Here is a 15090-nt window from a genome sequence, read left to right on the forward strand (position 1 = left end):
GCCATATGAGACATTATCAGTAATGTAGCCCCGTGGGAAAGTGTGAGAGTATGACAGTGAGTGTGATAGACAGGCTTTCTGCTTCTCCCCTTCAGCAGAGAGACACTGAAGACGCAAAGCCTCTTGGGAGTTACTGTATGACAATGAGGGGGTGCGCTGGAGGCTGAAGGGGAGTAGACAAGGCTCAGCTGGACAGCAGACGCCTACTTTCTAGTCTCCTATACCCTCCCCATCTCAGACTGCCTCAGTGATCTGCCCCCTAAGTCTCTGCTAATGACACAGTCAAAGTCTCTCTCACTAACCCCCATCTTTGAAGGCCGGATTCTTAACTTAGTTAAGTGAAGGACTTATGATGTGCTATATATCAAATAGAGACTAACAGTCTCCCTCTATGAGTGCCTCCTGCTCCTCTGACCTCCAGTTTTCCTCTCCTGTCTATGGCCAAACCCCTGGATCTAACACCATCTACCTTCATGGAGTAAGAGGGACATTTACACCTTAAAATCACCAGCCTTTTGGCCCTTGTAACATTGTGGATGTATAAGGAGTGCCCATGGGGCAGCCATAACAAAGTCAAACGTCGGTAAGAACTAAAACTGCTGAACTGGAACATTACAGGACTAAGGAGCCATGATTCAAGAACAACAAAGTAAAGTGACACCGTGTACAACAGGGAGCTAGTGGGGGTGGAGGGTGGGGGTTAATTAATACAAAGCATTTTAAAGCAAACCCACCGCTTCCCCACTCGGAAACAGCAGGAATCCATGATAAGCGGCTCATCACACACACAAGGAGAAGGGGTTCCAACGGCAACACTCTCAGATTAATAGTGCCTCAGGTTCTGTGGCCTCCCGCTGCTCCCCAGCACTCCAGACTTCTTAACCAAGATAATTCACTGACACAATGTCACTTCTGATAATTGGGGCGCGTCACTGAGCTCACTCACCTGTCTCCGCACAGGTGCAGAAGGTGTCATCGTTGGAGGAGCAGGATATCTAGTCTTTCACTCCTACCCTCTGGGCAAAGAACAGCTGCTGCAGGGCCAGGAGGAAGAGGAAGAAGAACATCCTCAAACAGTAGGACAGTGTTATATGCTGCCATAATGACACCCTAAAAGGTGTCGGAAAGGACAGAATCGAGGAAATAAAGAGAAGTAAATGGAGGGAAAGAAATGAAAGAGGTAAAAAAAAAAGCACATCACTTAGGATTAATTGCCTCAGAGCCTAAATATTTCCGCTGTGGCTCATGAACACTAAAGGCCGGGGGTCTCACTTGTTGTTGGGGCGGGGGTCATGAGCGGGTCGGTTATAATGGCGTCGCCCGGCACGATCGCGATTCCACATTCATTACACAATTTACAATTACTGCTACCTATTTCCCCGAGAGGGGTGGGCGAACCATTACCACGGCGACTCAAATGAAGTGGATAATTGTATCTCTCTGCGGCATATTGGGAGACAAGAGAAAGTGGGAGAAAGAGACACAGACCAAAGAGAAACAGAGCGTGAGGGGGACAGTGATGTCATTGGACAAACGCACACCAGACAGGGATCCTGCAACCTTGACTGACAGGAGGACTGAGTTATCTGGCCTGTTACTTCCCCCTGCAGGTGGACTCAGTTTAGACACAGTCAAAGCAGAAATAAAAAGAAATGGGTCTCAGATCTAAACAGGCCACAAACTGCTATCCAACTCCAAATGTAGGAACGAGCAGTTGAGCACTGGAAAGGCTAGATTTCAGAATGTAAGGACATTTATATGTTTGCATGAAAGTCAGAAAACAAAAAACAGAATGCATAAATAGAAAACGAACAAAAATAGAAATTCGCCATTGACGTCTCTTGAATGCTAAATGTATGATGAAGGCCAATGATTTTAGAGCAAGCCGACACAGACTTGTCAAACTTTGTGCCATTACTATCCTTTGTCTTAGTACAGTTGTCATGTAAGGCTTGTACCCATATGAAATATTCATTCTGCATAATAACGTTCAAAGGGAAATAAAGTATGGAGTTAATTATTAATAATATGTATATTCAAGGCATCTCTTTTTTCAGATGCACAAAAATAATCCCAGACAGTTGCCACTCGAGGAAGAGAAAGTATCCCCCTTACACTAAACCCAAGGAAGGATGTTAACTAAGTACTGAGTGGAGCTGCGGTCTAAGGCACTGCATCTCAGTGCTAGAGGCGTGGCTACAGACCCTGGTTCGATTCCAGGCTGTATCACAACCGACCGTGATTGGGAGTCCCCATAGGGCGGCGCGCAATTGTCCCAGTGTCATCCGGGTTAGGGGTAGGCGGTCTTTATATATAAGAATTTCTTCTTAACTGACTTGCCTTGTTAAATAAATATATATATATTTTTAAATACTTCTAGAAAACGTACCTACTTACAACATAATTTCACAGGAATGAGGGTCTATGTGGTTCAAACAATGTGCCTAAGTACAGAAAATGCTGGTAAACCCACATTAAACCCATAGTTTTGTCAAACAACACAACGTAGACTAGTCTGAGAGGACAGTGCAACAAGGTCAGCTAATTGGCCTACGTCATAACCCATCAACGGTAGCGGGGAAATAAAGCAACACTGATGAGGGGAAGTGCTCATCACGGAGACGATGGATATCTCATTTACTGCATTCTGTCCCATTTCAACACAATTTGCGATGAGCCAGTTAATATGCATGTTATCCGTTTGAGAGGTCATTTGAGAGGGTGCGAGACGAACCATTTCAGTGTCAATTTACAGCAATCCTCATCGTCAAATAGAGGGAAAGTGAGTACTTCCCAGTCCCATTCTTCAGAGCCCTTTAGTTTAATTCAATTTTACCTTCCAATACCTTATGACATGCAGGAAGTCTTCCCCATATCGCATTATGAGAGTGAAAAGACATCAAGCTGATTCTGTAGGCTCTAGTATGCTTTTATGCATGTAAAAAAAGAACGTTCATTTTCCATCTTGTTCTTTAAGTGTGGAGTAGTGAAGATGATCCTTTCTGAGTGATTCAAACAACTCTCAACCCTGTCTGAGAGGTCACTCCCAGCTATTGAATACACCAGATAGACGTTACTTAGTCTTGCTTGCCAGCCTTGTGCGTCTTAGAGACAATCTTATAGATAAAAGATTTGCAAGGTTATGTCTAGCTCACAAGAAATACAACTTTTCTACAACACATTATGGGTAACAACAGGTTAAACAAAAGACTAATAAAGGGAGAGAAATCATTTTGGAACAGACACTGGTAACATATTTCTCCTGCCTTTGAGACAGAGCAATAAAACAAAGAGACATGGCCACCCACTGCTAGTGTTTGGTGGAGCATATGGAGCTATGAATCAGAGTCATCCTGCATCGTGCTGAAATATCCATTCTCTAATTCCCTCAAATCTTATACTTTATATGTTAGCCATGCAGGATCACTGTCTCTGATATCAACTGTGCTCCTTTCTAACAGACACAGATGCTTGCTTTGCCCCAACAGGCCCTTTAACAGAAGAAAACAACGAATGGAAGAAACACTTGGCTAAATGTTCCAAAAGGAAGTTCCTCAACCAATAAAACCAGCAGTCTTCTCTCCATTCTAAGATCACAAAAACGCAAGTCTTGAAAAATCATTCACACGCTTCCCATGGTGTTATTTGGAGACTGTTGACGAGTGATCCATGAGACACGAGACAAATCTTAACACGACGAAAGCAACAACTCTGTCCTTCTCCCGATTATGTTCAAACTTCTCTCCCCTCTCCACCCCCCCTCTTCTTTTACCACATGAATAATAGGTCAGATGTGATCGAACTGACTAGCGTTTACACCAGACAGCTCTTCCCGGATTCACAATCAACACCGGTCAATAATGTCTGAGACGCTTGATTCCATATTTAAATAACAGGAAACGTGATGGCATTGTGGCACGTATCATGTCCCCAAAGTCATATACGATTAGACACGACTATTTCATCCACTGCCGAGCAGAGGGGGGAATACATTCAACTAATTAACAGGGGCTCTAACCATTGCACTGCACGTCTTATGAAATGTTTAAAGCACATAACACATGCAGGCACACCAGATACATATAGAACTGGAAAAGACACTGCATGGGAGTTGACAGATATAGAATAATAAAATGAAACCGTTTCTGAACAGATTTCCTTGCTCAGTACATTATGATGGCTGCAGGCACCACCTTTGTCTCCATCCCAGCATTGACTGAAACGGTGTATTGTAACACGACACCCCTGATTTCATGCAATATGGAGGATTATGGAATTGAATTGAACGCTCCGCTTTTTTTTGTTCACATTTCTAAATTAGGATTTTCTGCCTTCATAATGACATAGAGTAGTCTCTTTTCTGTCAAATCAATGGCAGCTATTTATATGAGCAATAATCCCTCGCCCAGCACTGAACTGCCAAAAGAGTGACGGTTTAAAGTAATGCCTAAAAACAAAACAAAAAAAGCAGTAAATGAATGCAAATTGGTTTCTCTCCATTTAGAAGGTCCGTCTTTGAGAACATACCCAGTGGAAACAAATCATAGCCCTCGAAATAATTCAAAGGGAAAGAAGCCCACTTTGATTTGCGAAAGCAGAGAATGGACCCCTGTTCGGAACAGTAACGTTGCGATAGAACGTTCAGAAACCCTCGCGTTTCAACAGAACATGAACGCCTGACAAGTAGGCTATCATCCAAGAGATCATTAAGCAAAAGGGTTGAAGTGCCATCTCCAATGTGTGGGGGATGCCATGGCAACAGGGTTCGCCCTGCTTGAGAGACAAGATAAAAACAATGAGGCCGGGTGCAGGCAGGGCGCTGAACGATCGGCACTGATCGATGGATCCTCTCCTCTCTGTTATCCCCCCTTCAGAGAGGAGGGAGGAGAGGGGGAGGGAAGGAGGCAGGAGGGAGGGAGGGAAGAAGGGAAAGGCCAACCTGCTTTAGGCTTCATAGGTGCAGCAGGAATAGTGGGAACCTTCTTCAAAGCCCTAATTGTTTCCTCACAAGGGTCCAATTGAACTTGCTATACAGTGTATTTGCATACAAGCAATTTCACACCATTACTTCATACAATGGCTAGAGAGCAGCATGTCAACAAAACTGGACTGGACGACCTGTGAGGAGGCTTCCTGCTATTTTACATTCGGCAATCATCCTGCTGCTTTAACTACAGGAAAAAAATAATATTATGCAAACATACTGTATACTACTGTGTAGTTACTGCACTTTGAGTTTGAGTGAGGTGAGCCTTGAGTCTCTTTTCTGCATTATCTTTTGCAGATGTCAGCACAGTAAGAGTGTTGTGCTAAACCCCAGCAGGATGCCAGCTAAATGCCATCATGTTACGGCTGTGGTTGTTTGCTTCTTTTAATTTTCAGAATGATAAGCACTCCATGCCCCCACCCCCCCTCCCTCCCCCCCACCTCTCTCAGAGGCGCTCGTGCACACACACAGGCACACACACAGACACAGTTCACTTACTAACAACATGTGCTAATCAATCTGGTGAAAGCAATCTGTCAGGAAATCTTTAGCATTAAGAAACCCTCCTTGAATAAGGATAAGGCCCATCCACAGGGCAGGGCACGGCTGGGACTTAGGAATAGCTGCCTTTACGCATCCCTCTTGTCAATAAGGATTATGAGCACGCTTTTATCTATTCAACCACACAGACCAGTCACTCATTTAAATGGATGAATAGTTTAGTTCTCTTCAAATACTCACATAAATACATTCAAATCCTAACCCAATTCAAATTCCAACGCCATATGCTTAATGTGAGATCTAATCTTTCTTTTTATTCCTTGGAAATTCACTGAAGGCAATCTTTTAACATACTTACTTAAGACCTCAAAGGATAAACATAGCCCACCTATTGTTGACGGCACAGCACCTTTATTCTCAATTTAAGACCGACAATTCCTTTGAGAATATGCCATTCAGCGACCGACAGAAGCCGCATGCAAAGCAGGAGTATTGAAGAAGGATGCTGAACAAAAGAGACATTATTGTGTTTTATGATCTACCAAAATACTGCTGAATATTTTTTTTTAAACAAACTGTGTTTACAGATACTTCAATAGAGCAGAAATGGCCTCATTTATATCTACGCCATCAAATAAATAGTACAAAAGAACAAATAGTGAAGAACAAATAAAAGCTCATTTTGACATTTTGCATTCAACGCCTTCATTTATAGGTCAGACGGAACACCAGCCGACCTCACATTGTTTCTAAATGCCATTTTGTTAAACAGGGACACTGGAATTAATTAATGCGCGGGTATCTGCCACTGTCAAGAGGCGCGCATTAAAATCAATGATTCATAAATTCAAAACAGACAACAAACTCAGAGGGGAGATGAAAATAGTATTGTGCTCCCTAGGAAGCAGCCCCAGTGCGGGTCCTCCAACCAACGAGGCGGCCACTCAGATGCCTAATGGAAAGTAGCCGGTGCCAGCTGTGTGCCTGTGAATAAAATCACTTTAATTAAAGGAATTACAATGGAAAGGAACCGGGAATATGTGGAACAGATTTGACAGGAAGCGGCCCTCGTGTTCGACACACACTCCCTCCAAAAAACTAAAGACTTAAAGGAACAAGAGGGTCTTTGTGTTGCCCTTTTCAAATAAGCCTATAATTCCCTCGTGCTTTATTATACACAGCACTTTACAGTCTAGTTTGAGATTTGATCATATCGGTCTTTTTCAATTTAAAACACTAGGCCAAAGACTGGTACTGTGGCAAATACAGATGTTAAAATAAGACAAATTAAATGTATTATTATTAACAAGGATGATGCAATGGATTACCCTGCTGGTTTGTTTGAGCAATGACAGCAAATAAGAATCAAAGGGTCGTGGGAGGGTTTTTGTTCTGACATTGAATCAACACTTCGTTAGGTTACACATCAAAGCAACCTTTCAAATCACAAATCACACTACCGGCAGTTCTGAGAGCTATTGTCGTCCAAACACCACGGAGGCAGAATACTGCAGCTGGAGCAAAGAATAGCCAAAATAGTCACAATTTGTAGAAAGCCATAGCTTCACTGACCCTGCAGTTAATGTCAGAGGCCACAAGGGGGTGGCAGATGCACACTAAAACAGCATAACAAAACCTGAGTGATGTTCAATTTCTCTGCTCCACTGTCTGTTCAACAGAGATTTCACGTCATGGAAGAGCACTAGATGAACTCGATCAGATTTCTAGTGCTCACAGCTGTTGATCACCACCATGAGAGCTTAATCGCGGCCATAAGGATATTCAGAACTACATGTACCAAATGCAAAACATCAGATTTGTTCCTGAATATAGTCCATATTAATCCATATTGTCTTACTCTAGAAAACCAAATGAATAGGGAGTAATACAATAGACGTATACACTCAAACTAATACAGTTGCAGCACTGCAATTCTACTATTGTATTATGAAACTGAGCCTTCACTGACATATCACTCTGCGTTAATCTCCTTTATCAACTCAGTTGTTATTATCATTAATAACAATTACCATTACGATAAGGTTCATTTTACCATGCCATGATCCTTAATGTTTCCTCAATATTACAGTGAGATAAGCCTTCACAAGACGTACAGCAACATCCTCATCAAATCAAGACGTGTGTCTTGACAAACATTATTTTTGACGCCATTCTGTTGATGTTCAAATGCTATCTTAGGTCTGACTACGTTATTTGAGGGAGAAGTGAAGTAAACGGATTATAATGAACCAAATTAACAAATTAGCAACAATGAAGTGTATTATACTGTAATTTAGTTGCAATAAGCTGCCATGGCTTTGATGAAAATAGCACACATGGAACTTGTAGAAAAAGCTTGTGTTCAAGTAGTAGTAACCATGCATGGCTAAGAGCATTCCAGTTCCATAGCCTAAATATAAGCTGAACAGTTGGCTAGCTGAGGCGTTACATTTATTGAAAATATCTTCATGAGCATTGCTTTATATCATAATTATGAATATAGTTAATAAAATATTGAAGTGTAAGAGAAGATACTAAGTCAGTGACATCAAAGCGTATATACACACTGTAGCAACTTGTTTACAAGAGCTAATGTGTCCCTGAAGGGAATAGCCTGGTTATTAGCAAACAAAAACAAGTGCTGTGAACAGCCTCTTGCTGTGGGAAGTATGAAATACCAGCAGAGAAAATGGCAGTGTTTTCTAGGGCGTATCATACCCACCTCCACCCTCAACCTACTTCTGACAGTTCCGGGCAACATGTAACATAGCAGTAAAAAAAAAAAAGAAGGTTGTAGACACTTGTAGTTGCCATTCAGATGGTGGAAGACGGATAAAGACTATATGGTAAAAAATGCATTGAGTTATGAGGGATACTCAAGCCAGTTTATGTAAATAAGTGTCAAAAGATTATGCTCAGAATATTTTGAGGGGATATCAATGGCACAGTCACAATAATACTGTATCTAAAATCGGTTGGTTTTCCATGATCAGTTTGACCTATATTCCCATCCTAACATAGCATGTAAATGTATAGTAGAATATCTTCAAATGCTAATATTTTCACAGTGGAGTCTATCACTAACCTCTTATCCGATGGGTAGCGCTTCATCAGGTGTCTTTGATGAATGCTTCAAGGTCACCTGTATTCACACACCAAACACAAGTTTAGTTCACTGTCTTTGCATGTGCTGGAAAATACAACAACAACTTTTGTTGACAGTACTTCTACGTCATAGGCCTATGGGCCTACAATTAGACAATTTAAATTATATATTTTTAATCATCCACAACATATTGTAAGTTAAAAAAAAAACGGTCTGTAGGAATATAGGCTAATTTGAATTATAAAGTGGTTTATAAATAGATAGTTTGCACATCTATATGTAGATAAAAATACACTTCCCTACGTATTTAATTGGACAGTGAAGCTAAAACTTTTAATTTGGCTGCAAACTTCAGCATTTTGGATGTTTCAAATGTTTCATATAAACGCCACCTCTTCAAAGAGAATGTTATATAAGAAGTCTCAGTCAGTCCCCCCCCACAAAAAGAAATAGCACTTGTTTCTTACTTATAGCACTAACTTTGCTGACAACTTCTTTATTTCGGAAAAAATTACTTCCCACGACTGTGATTTGTGGTTGTCTCACCTAGCTATGTTAAGATGAGTGCACTAACTGTAAGTCGCTGTGGATAAGAGCGTCTGCTAAATGACTAACATGTCAAATGTAAATGGGACAGTACAGAATGCCACATTTTATTTTAGGCTATTTTCATACATTTATGTTTTAACTTTTAGAAATTAAAGCACTTTATGTATCTAGTCCCCCAATTAAACTGTTGACTACTTTAATACACACACAGTATAAGTGAATTTGTCCAAATACTTGACACCTTCAAATGAGCATACTAGATACATAAAGTGCTTTAATTTGTAAACGGTAAAACGGAAATGTATGAAAACACCCTCAAATAAAAGGTGACATTCTGTACTGTTGCCTCATAAGATACATTTGATCACAAATCCAAGATGCTTAAGTAGAGACAAATTAAACGTTTTAGCTTCACTGTCCAAATAAATATGTAGGTGAGTGTTGATGTATGTATATCTATAGATCTACATACTATATCTAGTTTGAACAAGATTGAAATTGTGTGTTGGTCAGCAGTCTACCGGTATACTGTTTGTGGGCCTACATAGGCTCTGACTGTGTTTATTTGTCACTTGCAGTGCAGCCAACAATTTATAAACCGACTGTATGTACCGTCTTGTTACATACATACATACATACATACATACATACATACATACATACATACATACATACATACATACATACATACATACATACATACATACATACATACATACATACATACATACATACATACATACATACATACATACATACATAATGGGTACAAAGGACTTGATGAATACTTTTAAAAAATGTTAAAGTTCATGCTGAGGCACTTCCTTTGGCAAATAACTTCCTTCTCACTGGGCTGTTTCAAAAATGACTCCACTTTCCTCTCTCAACTTCTGCCGTTCTGGAAATGGCACTTTTGCCGTTCTGTACCTATAATAAAAGGTGGCAAAAGCATTGACTTTACATTTAACGCGTGACACAACTCTATCTGAAATTGTAATCGACTACTGGACACAACACCGTTTCTAAATGAAATGGAAAAGGACAGCGTCAACCCAAGCTTTCGTTCTGCTCAGTCCTCAGGTACATGTTACTCATTCAAAGTTGGGGCGTGGTTTATACAAATACAGTTTCCCCGCACCTCCCTTTGTGGGCGTGAGGAGAAATAGGGGGCGTGTTTCGTGTCGTCGCATACGTAAACACCGGCATGCCGTCTCAAAGCCACGTGGTCCCTCATTGACAGCTCCTTTGACAGTGACAGATACTGCAGCTCTCTCTCATCTATTTATTTTGCATGATTATCAGCCCCCCCCCCCCCCCTCTTTTTGCCATTGTCTTTTTCCATACTTTTTTCTCTTTTCATATTTTTGTGGGAGTTGATTATTTAAAGCTATAATCCTTTATTAAAACAATAAAACTTTATACCTGAAAAGTAACCACTCTCAAATGCATAGACAGAGCTATGGATGCAAGGACTGACCATCCATGATATCAAACGTATGTTTTGAGGCTATACAGTGTTTGTTTCCATTTATGTTGTTTACAAACATTGGAGCATATTATTTTGGGTTCTGATTGGGTATGAGAGTTGAGCTAAACTCTTCAGCTATTTCTAAGTTATATTCTTCAAGAATCAATGGGTATATATGATTAATTCATAAGGCAAAACATTTACGTAGCAACTAAGGACTCTTGCTTTAAACTGTGGTATCTTAGAATAAGCGTATCTAGTGAATGAATATACTATTATAGGCTGAAATGTAAATACTGGCCTTGAGGTCAGAACTGCAGCTCTTGTCTTTGTAGTTAATTGATTGACTAATATTACTGATTGGCCAATGGGGTCCCAGGACCCAATCAGTCCGAGAGGGGAATGAGGAAAATCAGCAGTGCTGCATACCTTGACGCCTGGATTTGAATACATCATGAACATGTGCATCGAAGCCCTTCTATAGCCTATTACATTTTGTCCCAAATTAGTATAACATTGCACAACATTACCGTAATAACAATACCATTTTTTGTTTAATTTGCATGAGAGTAGGACAACACATAGTGTATAGGCCTATTTGAACAGCTTGACAGGTCAGCCCCAGAGACCACTCACAGCACTTTATTTCAGTGTTCACTAAAGGGTCATGGAAGGGAGCCTGAAATTCCCCAGTGCTCTGACTGAATGAACGTTCCTGTGGAATGTGGTTCATTAGCATCCCCTCCTAAAAAGACAGCTTTGGTGAGGTTGGCCTGCAAACAACAGCCTGATCTTAGGGCATGCCCTATAGGGTACAAGGAAGTGGACCTACTGTATAAATCAATCTTCCCCTCACCCTTCTGTGCTGTTAACTTTCTAAAATCAATCGCAAAATGAATTGAGTGCACATAGATAGAATACTTCCATATCTTTCTCTTCATGTTTCCCTCTCTCTCAACCACACAGTGCACCTATGTTGACTTAAAATACCAGTTAAAAGTGTGGACACACCTACTCATTCCAGGGTTTTTCTTTATTTGTACTATTTTCTACATTGTAGGATAATAGTGAAAACATCAAAACAATGAAATAACACATGTCGAATCATGTATTAACCACAAAAGTGTTAAGGAAATCTAAATATATGTTATATTTGAGATTCTTCAAAGTAGCCACCCTTTGCCTTGATGACAGCTTTGCACACTCTTGGCATTCTCTCAACCAGCATCATGAGGTAGACACCTGGAATGCATTTCAATTAACAGGTGTGCCTTGTTCAAAGTTCATTTGTGGAATTTATTTCCTTCTTAATGCATTTGAGCCAATCAGTTGTGTTGTGACATGGTAGGGTAGGTATACAGAAGATAGCCCTATTTGGTAAAAGACCAAGTCCATATTAAAGAACAGTGCTCCGGGCAGCCGAGCGGAAATGGAGGAAATGGAGGAAAACTCGCCTCCCTGCGGACCTGGCATCCTTTCACTCCCTCCTCTCTACATTTTCCTCCTCTGTCTCTGCTGCTAAAGCCACTTTCTTCCACTCTAAATTCCAAGCATCTGCCTATAACCCTAGGAAGCTCTTTGCCACCTTCTCCTCCCTCCTGAATCCTCCTCCCCCTCCCTCCTCCCTCTCTGCAGATGACTTCGTCAACCATTTTGAAAAGAAGGTCGACGACATCCGATCCTCGTTTGCTAAGTCAAACGACACTGCTGGTTCTGCTCACACTGCCCTACCCTGTGCTCTGACCTCTTTCTCCCCTCTCTCTCCAGATGAAATCTCGCTTCTTGTGACGGCTGGCCGCCCAACAACCTGCCCGCTTGACCCTATCCCCTCCTCTCTTCTCCAGACCATTTCCGGAGACCTTCTCCCTTACCTCACCTCGCTCATCAACTCATCCCTGACCGCTGGCTACGTCCCTTCCGTCTTCAAGAGAGCGAGAGTTGCACCCCTTCTGAAAAAACCTACACTCGATCCCTCCGATGTCAACAACTACAGACCAGTATCCCTTTCTTTTCTCTCCAAAACTCTTGAACGTGCCGTCCTTGGCCAGCTCTCCCGCTATCTCTCTCAGAATGACCTTCTTGATCCAAATCAGTCAGGTTTCAAGACTAGTCATTCAACTGAGACTGCTCTTCTCTGTATCACGGTGGCGCTCCGCACTGCTAAAGCTAACTCTCTCTCCTCTGCTCTCATCCTTCTAGACCTATCGGCTGCCTTCGACACTGTGAACCATCAGATCCTCCTCTCCACCCTCTCCGAGTTGGGCATCTCCGGCGCGGCCCACGCTTGGATTGCGTCCTACCTGACAGGTCGCTCCTACCAGGTGGCGTGGCGAGAATCTGTCTCCTCGCCACGCGCTCTCACCACTGGTGTCCCCCAGGGCTCTGTTCTAGGCCCTCTCCTATTCTCGCTATACACCAAGTCACTTGGCTCTGTCATAACCTCACATGGTCTCTCCTATCATTGCTATGCAGACGACACACAATTAATCTTCTCCTTTCCCCTTCTGATGACCAGGTGGCGAATCGCATCTCTGCATGTCTGGCAGACATATCAGTGTGGATGACGGATCACCACCTCAAGCTGAACCTCGGCAAGACGGAGCTGCTCTTCCTCCCGGGAAGGACTGCCCGTTCCATGATCTCGCCATCACGGTTGACAACTCCATTGTTTCCTCCTCCCAGAGCGCTAAGAACCTTGGCGTGATCCTGGACAACACCCTGTCGTTCTCAACTAACATCAAGGCGGTGGCCCGTTCCTGTAGGTTCATGCTCTACAACATCCGCAGAGTACGCCCCTGCCTCACACAGGAAGCGGCGCAGGTCCTAATCCAGGCACTTGTCATCTCCCGTCTGGATTACTGCAACTCGCTGTTGGCTGGGCTCCCTGCCTGTGCCATTCAACCCCTACAACTCATCCAGAACGCCGCAGCCCGCCTGGTGTTCAACCTTCCCAAGTTCTCTCACGTCACCCCGCTCCTCCGCTCTCTCCACTGGCTTCCAGTTGAAGCTCGCATCCGCTACAAGACCATGGTGCTTGCCTACGGAGCTGTGAGGGGAACGGCACCGCAGTACCTCCAGGCTCTGATCAGGCCCTACACCCAAACAAGGGCACTGCGTTCATCCACCTCTGGCCTGCTCACCTCCCTACCACTGAGGAAGTACAGTTCCCGCTCAGCCCAGTCAAAACTGTTCGCTGCTCTGGCCCCCCAATGGTGGAACAAACTCCCTCACGACGCCAGGACAGCGGAGTCAATCACCACCTTCCGGAGACACCTGAAACCCCACCTCTTCAAGGAATACCTAGGATAGGATAAAGCAATCCTTCTCAACCCCCCTTAAATGATTTAGATGCACTATTGTAAAGTGGCTGTTCCACTGATGTCAGAAGGTGAATTCACCAATTTGTAAGTCGCTCTGGATAAGAGCGTCTGCTAAATGACTTAAATGTAAAATGTAAAAATATTATGGCAAGAACAGCTCAAATAAGCAAAGAGAAATGACAGTCCATCCTTACTTTAAGACATGAAGGTCAGTCAATCTGGAAAAGTTCAAGAACTTTGAAAGTTTCTTCAAGTGCAATCGCAAAAACCATCAAGCGCTATGATAACACTGTCTCTCGTGAGGACCGCCACAGGAGAGGAAGATCCAGAGTTACCTCTGCTGTAGAGGATAAGTTCATTAGAGTTACCAGCCTCAGAAATTGCAGACCAAATAAATTATTCAGAGTTCAAGTAACAGACACATCTCAACATCAAATTTTACGTGGAGACTGAGTGAATCAGGCCTTCATGGTTGAATTGCTGCAAATAAAACACCACTAAAGGACATCAATAATAAGAAGAGACTTGCTTGGGCCAAGAAAAACAAACAATGGACATTAGACTGGTGGAAATCTGTTCTTTGGTCTGATGAGTCCAAATTTGAGATTTTTAGTTCCAACCACCGTGTCTTTATGCGACGCGGAGTAGGTGAACGGATTATCTCCGCACATGTGGTTCCCACCGTGAAGCATGGAGGAGGAGGTGTGATGGTGTTTTGCTGTTGACACTGTCAGTGATTATTTAGAATTCAAGGCACACTTAACCAGCATGGCTACCACAGCATTCAGCAGCAATACGCCATCCCATCTGGTTCGCGCTTAGTGGAAATATAATTTGTTTTTTTTGGGGGCCTATTTTTGTTTATTCCCTCCATTCTCTCTAGCTCCTTGAAGAACAGAAACTCACCATCCAGTCCAGATAGGCAACATTGGTATGGATGTTTGTAGTCTGTGGTAGTCTGTGTGAGTCCTTTTGAAGGTCTTCATGGCTGAACTGCTCACTTCTCTAATGGACATAGCAAGGGGAACCATCCACTTCACACACTCCTCAACGTTGGACCACGTCAGAGCTGCACAGATCAAGAGGGTCTGGTTCGGGACCAAACACTGACTAAACAACCTCGGTAGATATAAGTTATTGGTATAGGCATGCATTGCAA

General features: G+C 42.6%; 1 long non-coding RNA gene across 1 annotated transcript in view; it reads right to left on the bottom strand.

The window, feature by feature from the left end:
* Positions 1 to 10170, bottom strand: part of LOC135557548 (uncharacterized) — an 89341-nt gene extending 79171 nt beyond the window's left edge. The window contains exons 1-2 of the long non-coding RNA XR_010458229.1: positions 9903 to 10170; positions 8574 to 8630 (exon numbers count right to left, since the gene is read on the bottom strand). This is a non-coding gene — a long non-coding RNA (uncharacterized LOC135557548). The remainder of the gene's footprint in view (positions 1 to 8573; positions 8631 to 9902) is intronic.
* Positions 10171 to 15090: the final 4920 nt, after the last annotated feature.

Source organism: Oncorhynchus masou, chromosome 1 (genome assembly GCF_036934945.1).
Source record: "Oncorhynchus masou masou isolate Uvic2021 chromosome 1, UVic_Omas_1.1, whole genome shotgun sequence".
Classification (NCBI taxonomy): domain Eukaryota; kingdom Metazoa; phylum Chordata; class Actinopteri; order Salmoniformes; family Salmonidae; genus Oncorhynchus; species Oncorhynchus masou.